This window comes from Ovis canadensis, chromosome 17, assembly GCF_042477335.2.
Source record: "Ovis canadensis isolate MfBH-ARS-UI-01 breed Bighorn chromosome 17, ARS-UI_OviCan_v2, whole genome shotgun sequence".
In the NCBI taxonomy this organism is placed as follows: Eukaryota; Metazoa; Chordata; class Mammalia; order Artiodactyla; family Bovidae; genus Ovis; species Ovis canadensis.
The window spans coordinates 25,429,339-25,445,580 of record NC_091261.1 but is presented as its reverse complement, the minus strand read 5'-3'; the positions used below and the strand labels follow the sequence as shown (position 1 = coordinate 25,445,580).

At 38.7% G+C, this 16,242-nt stretch overlaps 1 protein-coding gene across 5 annotated transcripts in view; it reads right to left on the bottom strand.

The window, feature by feature from the left end:
* The window catches only part of INPP4B (inositol polyphosphate-4-phosphatase type II B), an 883,288-nt gene that overhangs the window by 738,943 nt on the left and 128,103 nt on the right, over positions 1-16,242 (bottom strand). The window contains exon 3 of one of the 5 annotated variants that reach the window (XM_069556832.1): positions 4,521-4,564. The exons of the other annotated variants lie outside the window; for them this stretch is intronic. The gene's annotated coding sequence lies outside the window, so the exon portion shown is untranslated. The remainder of the gene's footprint in view (positions 1-4,520; positions 4,565-16,242) is intronic. 5 annotated transcript variants of the gene reach the window in all.

Below are 16,242 nucleotides of genomic sequence, written 5' to 3'. Positions count from 1 at the left end.
AACCAAACGTGTACACTAGAAGTCTCAGACAGAAAAGAACAATAAGACATACAGGTATTTAAAGAAATAATGGCTAAAAGTAAGCTCAATTTGATGGGAATAAAATTAACTGTCCAGAGTCAAGAATTTGAGGAAACCCCCATAATAATAAAATAGAAGAAAACTGCACCAAAGAACAGTGTAGTGAAACTGCTGGGGGAAAAAAAAAAAAAAGATAAAGCAGTCAGAGAAAAAGACACATCGCTACAAGAAAAGTGATAAAAACAACTGCTGACTACTCATTTGAACAAGGTTGCCCAGACAACAATGGAAGAGCAACTTTAACATTCTGCAAAAAAAAGATATATATATTTAAAGATTTTATATCTAGTAAAAAATATACTTCAAAAATAAGGTAAAATAAAGGCATCATAGGGCTTCCCTGGTGGCTCAGAGGGTAAAGTGTCTGCCTGCAATACGGGATACCCAGGTTCGATCCCTGGGTTGGCAAGATCCCCTGGAGAAGGAAATGGCAACCCACTCTGGGACTCTTGCCTGGAAAATCCCATGGATGGAGAAGCCCGGTAGGCTATAGTCTACAGGGTCACAAAGAGTCAGACATGACTGAGTGACTTCACTCCCACTTTAAAAGGCATCCTATTTTAAACAGTGAAAACATATTTGCAGCAAACATGAACTACAAGAAATTTTAAAGAAAAAAAGAGAAATTACCACATGAAAATGTAGATCCCCAGGAAAGAAAGATGAATACCGGAAAAAAGTAAATAGGGAGTTTTACAAGAAATTATATTATCCTTATTTCTTTATAAGATAACTGCAATAAAACTGTAAGGCAGAGTTTATAACATATAAAAAAATAGAGGATAGGCAAAGAACAGCGAAATAGACAAGGGGCAAGTTAATGGAACTCTGCTGCAGAATGGGTACAATATTGTTGTTCATTTGTTTGTTTACAGGCTACCCACAGACAGCTGAAGAGATACAGAAAGGAAGGGTATGTTAGAAGCTCAGAGTGTTGTTTTTGTTAATTTTTTATTTTTTTTGGCCGTACTGCACAGCATGCAGGACCTTAGTTCCCCAACTAGGAATAAAACCTGTACCCCCTTGAGTGGGAGCATAGATTCTTAACCACTGGACCCAAGGGAAGTCCCTGAATGAGTATAATATTTTTGAAAATGGAAATAGGAACTGGAAATTAAGAAGCATTAAATATGAGATAATAAGGTAGAATTGTGAAGAATTGGGTGTTAAATCGAATAATATTGAGTCTAAATAGAATCCAAGGATAGTTAAACAGTTATAAGAATTAGAATACTGTTAATCCTGGAGTGAATACTACATCAATTTTTAAAACAAAAGAAATAAGAAGCAAGAAAGGACATAAAAATGCAATTGAATATTATACTCAATTATACCAAAGTAGTCAGGAAAGAAGCAACAAAAGACACACCTAAAACTATAAGGGAAAAATGGACAAAATATGAAGATAAAGACTTCCCTGGGGGTCCAGTGGTTAAGAAGCTGCCTGCCAATGCAGGGGATATGGGTGTGATCTCTGGTTCAGGAAGATTCTGCATGCCTTGGAGCAAATAAACCCAAATGCCACAACTACTGAACCACACTCTAGAGCCTCAGCTCCACACCAAGAGAAGTCACCACACTGAGAAGCCTGCACATTGAAACAAAGAGTAGCCCCCACTCCCTGTAATTAGAAAAAGCCCACTCACAGCAATGCAGAACAGCACAGCCAAAAAATCATAAATATTTTTAAAATATGAAGATAAATTTAAAGATACTAATATAAATAATTATATGAAACATACATAGAAAAGAAACAAAATGAAACAGACTAAACAGATTTAAACAAGCCAGGCATGCCCTGCAGGCCGAATCTTGCACACTTATTTTGTAAATATTTTTTGAAAAATAGCCTTGTCTACCCATTTGTATATTATCAGTGGTTGCTTTTGTGCTACACTGGCAGGGTTCAGTAGTTGCAACAGAGACCATATGACTTGCAAAGTCTAAAATGTTTATTGTCTGGCCCTTAACCGAAAATGTTTGCCAACCCTTGGACTAAATACTCCAATTATATAGCAGATTTTACAAGACTGAATTAAAAAGTCAGATCCAACTACATGCTGCCAACAAAAGAATTCAATTTAAATTTAAAGAAGATAAAGTTGAAAGTGAAAGAACAGGGAAATATCTACAATATAAACAGGAAACATCAGAAAGCTGTTGTCATTATATTAGTGTGAGACAAAGCAGATCTCAAGACAAAATTATATTCAAGGCAAAAATACATACATTAAGATGGATATTTCACAGTGTTATAAGGGTCAATCCATCAAGAAGATGCATGTGTGCTAAGTTGCTTCATTTGTGTGTTCCAACTCTTTGGGACCCTATGGACTGTAGCCCACCAGGCTCTTCTGTCCATGGGATCCTCCAGGCAAGAATACTGGAGTGGGTTGCCATGCCCTCCTCCAGGAGATCTTCCAGACCCAGGGATGGAACCATTGTCTCTTACATCTCCTACACTGGCAAGAGGGTTCTTTACCACTAGTGCCACCTGGGTAACAGAAGATAGATAATCAAGAAGATAGAGAATCATAAATATGTATCTACCTAATAATACAGGTTCAAAGTTCATGAAGCAAAAATGATAGAACTAGAGAGAGAAATAAGCAAATTCATAATCATTATTAATTTTTAATATCCCTCTATCAATAATTGGTATCAGTTCAGTTCAGTTCAGTTCAGTCACTCAGTCGTGTCTGACTCTTTGTGACCCCATGAATCGCAGCACACCGGGCCTCCCTGTCCATCACCAACTCCCAGAGTTCACTCAGACTCACGTCCATCGAGTCGGTGATGCCATCCAGCCATCTCATCCTCGGTCGTCCCCTTCTCCTCCTGCCCCCAATCCCTCCCAGCATCAGAGTCTTTTCCAATGAGTCAACTCTTCTCATGAGGTGTAAGAAGATAAACAAGTCAATATAAAGATAATCTTAGCAGCACAACACAACCATCTTGACCTAGTTGATAATTATAGAATTCTATATCCAAAAGCTCAGTACATTCTTTTCAAGAACATATGGAATATTTTCCATGATCTATGCCAGTCAGAAAATACACCTCAATATATTTTAAAAAACAAGAAATCTCAGACTATGTTCTCTTCTCAAATTGAAATTAAATTTAAAATATATAACAGTTATCTAATATAGAAAAAAGAAATAAATAACCCCCTTCTAAATAACCCATGGGCCAAAGAAAAAATGGCAAAATTACAAAATGTGCAAGCTGTATGAATACATAAACCCAACATAGCAATATGTATGGTACATAACTAAAGCATTAATTAGAAAGAGATTTATAGCTTTCAGTGCCCATATTATAAAATATGATCTAAATTTCTGACTTAAGAATCTGAAAAGGGAAGAATTAAACTCAAAATAGAGAAGAAAAGAAATATTAAAAATCAAACATTAAACCAAAGCAACATTAAATAGACAAGCAGTAGAGAATATTAAACAGGCCAAACTAAAGAACCAAAGAAACCACAGAGACAAAAGCAACATTAAATAGACTCTGTATGCAAGACAGGAAAAAAGACACAGATGTGTATAACGGACTTTTGGACTCAGAGGGAGAGGGAGAGGGTGGGATGATTTGGGAGAATGGCATTCTAACATGTATACTATCATGTAAGAATTGAATCTCCAGTCTATGTCTGACGCAGGATACAGCATGCTTGGGGCTGGTGCATGGGGATGACCCAGAGAGATGTTATGGGGAGGGGGGTGGGAGGGGGGTTCATGTTTGGGAACGCATGTAAGAATTAAAGATTTTAAAATTAAAAAAATAAAAAACTAAAAAATAAATAAATAAATAAATAGACAAGAGAGAAACCAAAGGAACATCAGACAAATAGAGAAAAAATTTTAAAACACAAGCTGCTTCTTTAATAGTTTAGTAAAACTGTTAAACCCCTCGCAAAATAGGAATAAAAGAGGGGAACAAATGAAGAAAATTAGTAATGGAATAATATTGCTGGAGGTTCTACAGATTTTAAAGGAAAAAGGAAATATGAGCAACTTTATGCCAAGGAAATAAACAACTTGGAGGAAATTCACATACTCTCTAAACACCTCAACTTACCAAAACTGAATCAAGAAGAAATAAAAAATTGAATGATATTCCTCCTTCTATTAAATAATTTGAATTCATTATCAGAAACTTTCCCACAAAAATATAAGACATAATAAAAAGAGGGGGAAGTAAACAGAAGTCTAAGAAAAACAAAGGCAAATATGAAGGACAAAATAATAGCAGAAGGAATTTCAAATATATTAGGAAACAATAATGCATAAAAAACACTAAATGAATAAAAAGACTGAAGGCAAGTGGTGTAGCCATATTACTACCTGATATCAGACAAAATACATTTTAAGCCAAAGAGCAGTATTAGAAATAATGAGATCTCTACTTAATGAAAAAAGTATCCAATTTACCTGAAAATATGACAATGAATAAATCCAAAATTGTGTCCACTTTGCTATATAAAATAAAAATTAATAGAATTACAAGAACAAAATGAAATAGTACCATCACACTATCATAATGTGAGATTTTAGCACACAACTTATTTTAAAATGTCTTTGAGTACTTTAATATAACAAGGAAATAAAAATGAATAAATATGCCACATATTTGAACACAAAAGATAGAAATATAGAATATATATTTAATAACATGCAAATGATAGAAATATTCTAATAAAGCCCTATAAATATAAAAGAGATAATATGTTTTCCTCAAGTATACATGGAATATTTACCCAAAGTGACTAAATATTAAGTTCTTTTTAGACTTACTCTAATCACAATAAAAGTAGAGATTAACCACAAAGACATCTAAACAAGAAGCCAAAACAGTTTCTGATATGTGTACCATCATGGGTGCTAAGTTGCCTCAGTCATGTCCAGTTCTTTGGATGTATGGACTGTAGCCAACCAGGCTCCTCTGTCCATGGGATTCTCTAGGCAAGCATATTGGAGTGGGTTGCCATGTCCTTTTCCAGGAGATCTTCCCAACCCAAGAATCAAACCTGTGCCTCTTGCATCTCCTGCATTGGCGGACAGGTTCTTTACCACTAGGGCCACAAGGGAAGCCCCTCTACTATATTGCTTTTAAAAATGACAAGTGTCAGGAACAATGCATCTGTCTTCTCAGTACTTACACCCATCATTAACTTCCACTCTCATCTGTCAACAACGTTACAATCAAAGTATTTTTGTGTGCTGCCTAAATAAACATGTCTTAAAGAGTACCCTCAATCTCTTTTCTTGCTTCAGCTTTTTCTCATATTTACTTTTTAGACACTTTCTTTCCCTTTGTTGCCTCAAAATAAATGTCTTTTTTTATATGAAATTAAACAATTTACTTCTTTCTTAAAATCTTGTCTGCTCTGCTCTAATTCCCAGAATGAATCCTTACCCTCTTTATTATTGGCATTTATCCATCCGCAGCACTGTGATTGGGCTGAGACAGAGACAGAGAGAGCCAGGTAGAAGCCATATGCTTTTTGTGACCCAGCTTCAGAAGACACAGAATTATGCTTTCGTCACTCTATTAGTTGGAAGAGTCATAAGCCCCTACTCACAGGGGAAAGTAACAGACCTCCTCTTCAATGGGAGGCATGCTAGTCAAATGAAAAACAACATGGGGGATGAGATATGTATATGTTGGTGTGGTCAAAATATCATGAATGGGAACAAACGAATGGCAAATACATAACCTTATGCTGCTGCTGCTGCTGCTGCGTCGCTTCAGTAGTGTCTGACTCAGTGCGACCCTATAGACAGCAGCCCACCAGGCTCCGCCATCCCTGGGATTCTCCAGGCAAGAACACTGGAGTGGGTTGCCATTTCCTTCTCCAATGCATGGAAGTGAAAAGTGAAAGTGAAGTTGCTCAGTCGTGTCCAACTCTTCGAGACCCCATGGACTGCAGCCCACCAGGCTCCTGCGTCCATGGGATTTTCCAGGCAAGAGTACTGGAGTGGGGTGCCATTGCCTTCTCCATATAACCTTATCAGTTCAGTTCAGTTGCTCAGTCGTGTCCAACTCTTTGTGACACCATGAATTGCAGCGTGCCAGGCCTACCTGTCCATCACCAACTCCCGGACTTCACTCAAACTCACATCCATCGAGTCAGTGATGCCATCCAGCCATCTCATCCTCTGTCGTCCCCTTCTCCTCCTGCCCCCAATCCTTCCCAGCATCAGAGTCTTTTCCAATGAGTCAACTCTTCGCATGAGGTGGCCAAAGTACTGGAGTTTCAGCTTTAGCATCATTCCTTAGTTGATACTAAATTACGAGACATTACTAATGCTCTCAAAAATGTGTAAAAAAAAAAAAGTGCTTAAAGCTTCTCTTTTTCCATGATTATTGAAAAGAGTATAACAAGTAAAAAGCTTCAGTGTATAGTCAGACAGAAGGGTAAGTTTCAAATATTCAAATAAATTACATGACATGCAAAATGGGGATAGAAATATTTACTCTATGTGGTTGTTGTCACATAGTCAGGGTTTGTTGTTATTGCTATAAATATTAACTGCAATTATTTTTTTTAGCAAAGACCATTTGGAAAATACAAAAGTACACAGAGAAGAAAATTAGTCACTCAATTAATTGCACCACTCAAGAAAAATGAAACATTTTAAAATGACCTTGACAGAACAAGAGTTCTATTTTTTTTAAAAAGAACGTAAAAGAAAATAGTAGGGAAAAGGCAAAAATCTTGCTCTGTACCATTTTATGATACTTACCAAATAGATCCAGTATTCTTGCCTGGAGAATTCCATGGACAGAGGAGTTTGGCGGGCTATAGTCCATGGAGTCACAAAGAGGCAGACACTGCCTGAGTGACCACCACTTTCCACCAAATGGTTAGGCTCTTCAGGGCAGATGCAGGCAGAGGGGTTGGAGTTCTGGGGGGCAGTGGGAGGAGCAGGAGTCTCCTACACAAGGTGACAGGATGGGATGAAGCCTCTGAGGGGAGTCAGAAGAAACAAGATGGGACAAAGTCAGCATGGGCTTCAGGTCACCGAGAATCAATGGAAAGGTTCTGAGAGCAGGTGGTGACAGTGGCATAGACACACAGGAGGCAGGCTGAAGGATCATTCCGGAGGGGCCCTGGGCAGATGAGTCTGATCAGATCATTTGGTTCCTTAGGGGACCTAGTGAATCAGGAGTCTATGAAGTCAGATGATGAGCAAGGATGCCATGAGGAATTTCAACATTATTCTCATAGGTAGTGGGGAGCTTTGGAAGTTCATAAGGAGGGAAGGGTTATAACCTCTGCTCCTATCTTGTAGATCATTTAATTTGTGAAACCCATGGGAGAGTCTAGAAACAGGGAGATAATATGTAAAATATCAGATGAGAGAACTTAATGAGGAAAAGTGTTTTAAAAATAGAAGAGTCAGGAATTAATAGAGTTCCCTGGTGTATTAGATTCTGCAAGAATCTGCCTGCAATGAGGGAGACTGGGGTTCAATCCCTGGCTCTGGAAGATCCCCTGGAGAAGGGAATGGCTACTCACTCTAGTATTCTTGCCTGAGAAATCCCACGGACAAAGGAGCCTGGCGGGCTATAGCCCATGGGGTTGCAAGAAGTCGGACACGACTGAGTGACTAACACACACACAGAAGATGTAAAGTGCCAACATTGTAGAAAGATCCAGATGTAGTCTATAGACACAGAATATATTTGGAGTACAACTGTAAAAATAATGTGATGTTGAGAAATATCACAAAGGAATATGATAATAAAAGGGGGGCCAGGATAGGCTTTATAATCAGAACTCTGTGGGGTAGCTTCACTTGTCAAGTGTTAAAAGTGAGAATTAGGAACAGTATAAATTACAGGGTAAAAATAGAAGTTTTGATGTCGCTATTGCAATTTTTAAAGTAATGGGCGCTAACAGAGTCAAAATATAAGCCCAATGACAATGGCCTCCACGTATATAGAAAGAGCTTGGGAGAAATACACTGATTAGCTGATCTCTGCAATAAATCTGTAGTAGTTGTTGTTCAGTAGCTAAGTCCTGTTAGACTCCTTGTGACCCCATGCACTGCAGCAGGCCAGGCTCCTCTGTACTCCACTATCTCCTGGGGTTTGCTCAAATTCATGTCCATTGAGGTAGTGATATTATCTAATCAGCTCATCCTCTGCCACCCCTTCCTGGATCACAAAGAGTCAGACACAACTTAGCAACTAAACAACAACAACATACATCCTTTTATGGGCTTTTTGCTAACTTTCAAAATGCCATGTTGAAATCTAATCCCTAAGGTGATGGTATTGGGGAGGTGGGGCCTTTGGGAGGTGATTATGTCATAATGATGGAGCTGTCAGGAATGGGATTAGTGCCCTTATAAGGCCAAAGAGCCAGCTCACTCTCCTGCCACATGAAGATTGAATAAAAGGCAAGCGACCAGAGACCTGAAACCCAGAACCCAACCATGCTGGCACCCTGATTTCAGACTTCCAGCCTCCAGAACTGTGAGACATAAATTTCTGTTGTTTATAAACCTCCTACTCTTTGTTATAATAACCCCAACTAAGATGCATCTGCAGATGGGGACTGCAGCCATGAAATTAAAAGACGCTTACTCCTTGGAAGGAAAGTTATGACCAACCTAGATAGCATATTCAAAAGCAGAGACATTACTTTGCCAACAAAGGTCCGTCTAGTCAAGGCTATGGTTTTTCCAGTGGTCATGTATGGATGCGAGAGTTGGACTATGAAGAAGGCTGAGTGCTGAAGAATTGATGCTTTTGAACTGTGGTGTTGGAGAAGACTCTTGAGAGTCCCTTGGACTGCAAGGAGATCCAACCAGTCCATTCTGAAGGAGATCAGCCCTGGGATTTCTTTGGAAGGAATGATGCTAAAGCTGAAACTCCAGTACTTTGGCCACCTCATGCGAAGAGTTGACTCATTGGAAAAGACTCTGATGCTGGGAGGGATTGGGGGCAGGAGGAGAAGGGGACCACAGAGGATGAGATGGCTGGATGGCATCACCGACTCAATGGACGTGAGTTTGAGTGAACTCCGGGAGTTGGTGATGGACAGGGAGGCCTGCCGTGCTGCGATTCATGGGGTCGCAAAGAGCCGGACACAACTGAGTGACTGAATTGAACTGAACTGAAGATAAATCTGAAATATATTTTAAAAAGAAAATTTCTCTTCTAAACAACTTCACATTTTGGGGGTAGTGCTAGTGGGGAAGAACCCACCTGCCAATGCAGGAGACGTGAGAGACGTGGTTTGACCCCTGGGTCAGGAAGATGCCCTGGAGGGGGCACGGCAACCCACTGCAGTATTACTGCCTGGAGAACCCCATGGGCAGAGGAGCCTGATGGGCTACAGACCAGTGTCGCAAAGAGTCGGACCTGACTGAAGCGACTTAGCATGGACTGCATTTCTACCTGGGGGCCTGCCTTGTAACGCAGAAGTCTAAAACACAACCACCACAAGCCTTTAGACATCCAAGTGGAGGTTTCTTGTAAGACCTGCTTAAGGATATGGACATTTTTCAGAGCTGTAGAATGGAAGCTAGCCAAGTAAGGTATAAAGATCAGTGACTTGCATCACATGAGGCTGAGAAAGAAAATTAAATTGTTCCATGTGGAGCACCGAGATTTAGGAGGTTCAAGTTGCCTTGTAGTTAGAGGGATGCAGGTCTGGGGAAAAAAATTCTGATCCAGGAACAGGCTGTCCTGATAATCTTCTGAATATCAGCATTAAATCTCCTGAGTAGAGACAGTCCAGGGGCTAGGCGTGTCCTCAGTTTCCCTGTCTATAGATCTTTTTCAGCTGCAGCTTGTCTAGATTCAAGCATCACAGCCTGAGCCTCTACCCAAGGCCCCATCCCTGAGGCTTGGAACTCTGCATCTTTTAATGTATCAGAAGTGAAACTCCCTGCTGGTTGCTGGAGGAGAAGGAAGCTTCATCCTTTCTCATTTTTACTCTCTGATTTTAAGCAACTAGCTGGGGAAATACTGGATTTAATGAGCCCTGCTTTTGTCCTTGGGAGAGCCACAGAATGCAGCTGTCAGATTTCAAGAGTTGTACAGGAATCTTGCAGATCCACTGTAATTCTTCTGATAACATCGTATTCTACATAATCGCTTCCCGATGACCAGACAGCTGAGGTTTTACCTCCTGCAAATTTCCCAACAAAGAAGGGCCAGGGGTGTCTTTTTTGTTGGCCACATTCTCCCTCATATTCTGAGAGTCTTTGAAGAATAGCAAATTTTCTCTTTATTTTTTTTCCTATGAAAAATGTAAGGAACAGCAGGTAGTAACATTACAGTCCTAGAATTCAGTGATCCAGGAAGCATTTCCTAAGTATCTCCTTTGGGCCAGGCACAGGGTTCAGATTTAGAGATCCAGTTCAAAATATTGTCAATTACTCCTGTCACCTCCTGACCAGGTGGAAACAGTTCTGTGCAGACAAGAGCTTTAAGTCTCAGGGCATGCGATAAAGCTTTTATTCTTGCAGACCTATAAATGTCTGAATCAAGAATTCATTAGGCAGAATAAAGACTTTACTAAGAGGTTACAGTTTCAAGATATTCATAGCAGTAGTTTTATATGGTCATGCTTACAATGATCAGAGTTGGCCTAACATCAACCAGTCATTCTTCACTCAAATAAAAGAATGTAAATTTTCTTTCAAATCTTTACTTTTCTTAAGGTTCAACTTTTAACAGTACATGGGAGTCAGCAGTGATGATGTAATGTGTTTTTTGTTGTCCTTGTCAAAATAATTCAGTATATCCAGCACTACTTGGTAGCCACCTTGAGGCTCCTAGATTCTTTGTTAGGTTTCACTTTATAAAAGTGAAGCCAAAATTGATTTGTCGTCAACTTGTTGACTATCTTGACATCAGCAGTCCAGCTGGCATGATGAAGTCTCGGTCAGCCCAAGAGAGCCTCTCACAACAAATTTACACATCGGTTCTTCTCTCTCCTATCCCTTTCTGGCTCCATTTGAGGCTTGCTGGGATCTAGGGACAGTTGGAAACACACATCTTTTCAAAGAGAGAAAATGTCAAATCTTTCACAATTTCTTTTCTAGGTAAATTTTACTGTTGAAAGTTCCTCTAGGGTAGAATATGCTTCTCAGGGAAACAATGAAATGTTTTACAAAGAATTGTTTCCCCCATGGGGGAAAAAAAAAGAGAGAGAGAGAGAGAGAGAGAGAGAGAGAGATGAACTTGATATCAGTATATGTATGACAAAGAAAATACTCAAGCACTGTAGCCATATCATTTTCTCTTTGTGTAAACTGGTACAAAAAATCTAGAATGCTTTTTATGTGTACTGTTCCTAAAAAACTGCCCAGTCTAGGTCTTGCTAATTCCTCAGAAAACCCTAGAAGGTACCACGTTAGTGATTTTCCACTTTTAGCAATTGAAAATTAAGAAGAATAGCAAGGGTACAAGTCCAAGTAAGGTCATATTTAATGGCCTGTGTGGAAATCGTGCTTCTTTCCAAACTAGCTGATCTGGAATGAAGAGTGTGAATTTTTCATTTGGAATTTCCTTTTATAACTCTAACCATTCCCCTGTATCTTCTTTTCTCAAAAATAACTGCAAAATATTATTAGCTAGGGGTTTCTTTTGCATGTGATTTCTCAAGTAAATGAGTCGTGCTGTTCTCTGGGACATCTTTTACTAATGAGCTTCTTTATTTGGGCTGAAGCAATGGTGACCCTGAGTGCCAAAAAGCAGTGAAAATAACTGCTTGGAACCCACATACCATGTTTGTATCTGACTAACCGAGTGCACTTTGAAATGTATACCAACTTTCTCTCTCCTTCTTTATCCACCTCTCCCCTCATCCACACCAATATTTACCATCAGTTGTACGTATCTTTTTTCCACAGTTATGCACATCTACGCTTGAATACTCTTGGGGCAGGATTTTAAATGCTGCTCTATGCTAATTAGCAAAATGTATTCCTTTCCAAAACCAAAAAAAAAAATCTTAATACTTCAAAAATACTGAAGCATTTAAGGCATTCATATACTAGTTGCCAATTAAAAAAATATATGTCTATCTGCAGTATGAAAGGATTCAGTCTCAAGGTGTGGTATGGCTGTGAATTTCATTTTGGAAGTCATTTCTGCTGAACTGGATTTATTCAATACAATGAGGTTTTGAGGCTATGTATCAGGTAAAATTATGTAGTGATTCTCTTATGGCTAACCTCTGACCTATGCATGGGCTTCTGTGCATTCACCTTAGAATGGAGGAGAGTCAGCACACCCAACAATAGACTGACATGGGGTGCAGAAAATACTGGGTTAAAAATATCTTGCATTTGTATGGCACATTACAATTTAAAATTACATAATTCTTCATAATTATACCTGTCTCATATTGCACCTGTCTCAAAGGGTTGTGAAGATTCAATGAAACAATGCAAGTAAGTTTTTGACACATACGAAGGTTACAGTAAATGGGAGCTCTTGTTCCTGTTACTTATTTCATTTTCTTCTGTGGATAACATACATTTCTATTCTATCTGTCCTCATAAATCTGTGAGTCTTTTCTCCAAGTTAGCACTGAAAGCAAGTAATAGCCCCAGACTTATGCTCACCTAGGGTTTTCTTTCCAAATGGCACTGAGTAACTTATAGTTCATGAATTCCTCAGACTGTAAGTCTACTGCAATTTTTCAGTCTCTAGACTCTAGATTTCACTGGGATCAATTGGAAATAATATTCCATTTACTTTTTTATAACTTTGGAAATAAAATTTTTAATTTATATCTAATTATCCAGCTCTTTGAAGATTATAATATATTTTCTCTTCCAGATTCTCTTCCTCTGTCAGGGATCTCAATGAGTCCTTTCTTCCCCATTACTTCCCAATTGTAAAGCTATAGTTTTAACTCCTTTTAAAAGAGTTGTTCTAAGGCTGTCAGACTGAAGGAAAAAAATTAAACATGGAGGCGTTGTTGCTTCTAAGAGCTGAAGGTTGTCCCTTCTCAGCAAGGATGGAGTATGTGTACATATGACTGACAATCACAAATAGACGATTAATCTGGAGTCATGCACAAATTATTTTTTAATTAGGTTTTAATCAATTGGTTTTGGAGAAAAAGAAAATGTTACCACGTGGTCAGTAGAATGATTTGTTCCGTTCCCTTTGTCCCATAAAATGGTCATCTGATCTTCAGCAACAAGCCAACAGTCTTAGCATCTCACTCTTCTGGCAAGTTTTCAGTGACACAATAACAACACCTACTCTATAAAGACAGACAATGCTGTTGAGCTTGGGGGTATAATAGACACTAGTACTTGCTTACCCAGAAATCATTTCCCACACCAACCTTCTTCCTTGCTCACAGAAGCCCAATTTTCTTTGTGTCATGCTTATCAAATCTCAATAATGACCAAGTCTCAAACCCTCCATCAGCTTCAGGGGGAAGTGGCCTCCTTTTTAGATCCAGCTCCATCTCTGGACCTGGGGGTAAACCACAATTCATCCAGTTTCCTTTGCCAGTGTCTGCTTTACACTGGTTCAGGTAGCAGAGAATGAGATAGCAGAGGACACCTGGTGAGAGGATTTTAAAGAGACAACGGAGGAGAAAGGGCTCCTTTTTGTTCCTACATACTGTCACGTCTCCATATTGTTCTAACTGCAGCTCCCATCTTGGGACCGTGAAAAAAGTTAGTCTGCAAGGAAATGCTGAGGATGGCAGAATGCAAAGAGGAAAGTAAAGTCGAATTTTGGTGACATTAGAAAACTGCTGAATTAACTAACCCTGGGACTGCCCAGCCCCTGGAGTCCTTGCTATCTAAGATAATGAATATCCTCATTATTTCAGACACTTTAAGTTGGGGTTCCTGAGGCTTGCAGCCAAATTGTTATAGCCTAACAAAGCTACAGAAATATCATTTTATGAGAGGCACCTGAAGGGCTAAAAGATGATCGGTACTTCAGTGCTAGGCTGGGTGGTTCTGCCCTCACTTTACAGCATTCCGAGATCTATTCTCCATCAGCTTTCAACTCTATTAGCATGTGTTATCATAACTTAGGAAAGGTGACTCAAAGCATTAGGCCAAATAATAAATATGCCAAAAAATGAAAGAGTGAGAGCAATACATAACACTCACCAGAGAAGAGTAGTGATAAATAAGGACAGGCCCAAATTTGTAGCTTTTGTCAAATCTATCATTCTACAGTGCCTACCCCAGAACAAATGAATGTTAAAGGTTATCTGAATACAGCATGTGAGGTTAAACACACTATGGCTCAACAGAATGATGGCAAGAAATGCCCAAGATGAGGTATAGTAGAAATAAATGTAAAAGGCTTAGATCTAGGTCAGTGTACAAATTTAGGAAAGAGATAAAAAGGAGCCTTAGTAGTCTTAGTTGCTCCTAAGCTCAGGACACAGAAATAATGCTCATGTGACCACTGTAAACATCATGCAATCTGCCTGCTAGACACTATTGAACACCGTGTCTGGACGGGTGGTTTTTAGCCCCGACTAGATATCAAAATTATCTGTGTCTTTTAAAAAATGTAAATGTATGGGCCTAACTCCAGGCCCAGTGAATCGGGATATTTTGGAGTTGGCTCTCTGGCTTTGCATATTTTGTAAAATTCCATGAGTACAGTCAATGAACTGGTCTAGACTCCAGATCAAGCAAGATCGGCTAAACTGATCTCTATATAGGTCTCATCGGTGAAACTTTATATACTTCTGGGAACCACAACTTCAAAGAGACATTTAAAAGTTGAAATGCACACAGAGAAAGCCAACCAAGAGAGTAAGGAGTCTTATAATTATGTCATATGATGAGTAGATGAAAGACCCAAGGATACTTGATGTAGAAGTAGAAGTACTCAGAAGGAACTTATGAAAGAAAGCTACACACACACGTTGGATATTTCAGATTTGACCTGTGAAAGAGGTTTACTGTTTGATAGCTCTGAAATAAAGGATTAGAGACTAATACAGGAAGTTAGAAAACGACAGATTTCAGATCAATGTAAAGAAAACTTTTCAAACCATTTAAATGGTCAACAATGGAAAAGACTGCTTTGAAAAATATCAGTGTTCTCATAATTGTAAGTTCGCTCAAGAGGTCAGAAGACTGACATTGTGGAACACAATTAGGAAGGCTATCAAGGAGATACCTGCCCTCAACAGAAGTGGACTAGAACACCTCTGAGCTTACCTTAGACTCTGCGAGTCTAAGACACTTGGAGCGAATACACAACAGAAAGATCACAGAAACCCAGCCCAGAAAGCAGACGTGGAATTCACATGTTAAAAGTCCTTCGTCCTGTGGATAGCAGTTGCTAACAGCTACTATACACACATTATCTCCAATTCTTATGACAAATCAGAAAGATCATCTTGTTAGTTTTACTTTATAGATGAGGAAACCAACTTTTTGAGAAATTAAATATCTAACTTAAATATTTACATATTAAGTGTAAGAGACAAAACTTTGTCTTGATAAAGTCTCTCCCATTTTTTTTTTTTACAACAACCCTCAATGATTTCTCAAGATCCATAAAGTGGGTACTATATTCCTTGTTTTGTTTTTAGGAATTGCTATGCTCTTTAACAACCTATATTTTTAACATTATTTTTCCTCATTACCTTTAATTCACTTTATAATCAAATAAAATTGAACTATTTATTTCCTTCTAGGCACAAGTTATCCTGACTCTAAGCCTTATATTAAATCTGCTCCTCCATTTCTAAAACTATTTCTGACATGATTTCTTCTGTTTTCCATATCTCTAAATTCAAACTAAAGGACAAGTGCAAATACCTCCTCTTTGAGTCTCTTTCCTCAGCAATTTGAAGTCAACTTTTCCATCCCTAGAAGCCCCACTGCATTCTATGCTATCTCTTTTGCCAATATTAATACTTTCTGCTTTGTATTTACTAAGCGTGTGTGTGTATGTATGTACGACTTATAACATCTTTCATATGCATATTTTTTCTAATTTCTAACATTCCCCCACTAAATTCTCACAAAATCAAATGTACCACCATACACATGGTGAATAGTCAGTACTTTTCGATAAGTGAATGAAAAGAAAGATTTGAGCTACAAAGAATTTAAGTGACTTGCCCAAGATCCCAAAAGTAATTTCTACCAAACCTGAGCAGACATATTCTCTAGAGTT